The following is a 419-nucleotide window of genomic DNA, read 5'->3' as shown; positions in this document are numbered from 1 at the left end:
CTGGTGTGTAGCTGTAGGGTGTACGTACACCTGAAGAGAGGTGAGCATACACCGCAGGCGGTGGCGTGGGGTTTAGGGTTTTTGTGCAGTTTTTTGAGCTGTAAATCCCTGGAATACGTAAAAATAAATAAAATAAATAAATTAAATTAATTAAATTAATTAAAATACCAAAAAAAACAGAAAAAAGAACAGCTAGCTGCCGCTGAGCGGCTGCTGGCGGTCGGTGGGGCTGTTGGCTTTGTGTGTATACACCGCAGCAGAAAAAGAAAAAAAATAAAATAAATAAAAAAAATAAAATAAATTATTGTTTATTTTTATTAAAATAAATAAATAAATTAATTAATTTAATTTATTTCGGGTTTTGTTTCTATTTTTTCGGTGGTTTTGTTGCTGTGCTCGTCGTTGTTTTTTGTGTCAGT

The sequence above is a fragment of the Eimeria mitis genome, genomic scaffold (assembly GCF_000499745.2).
Source record: "Eimeria mitis Houghton genomic scaffold, Emh_scaff1433, whole genome shotgun sequence".
Taxonomy (NCBI): Eukaryota; Apicomplexa; class Conoidasida; order Eucoccidiorida; family Eimeriidae; genus Eimeria; species Eimeria mitis.
Note: the sequence above shows the minus strand (reverse complement) of the source record.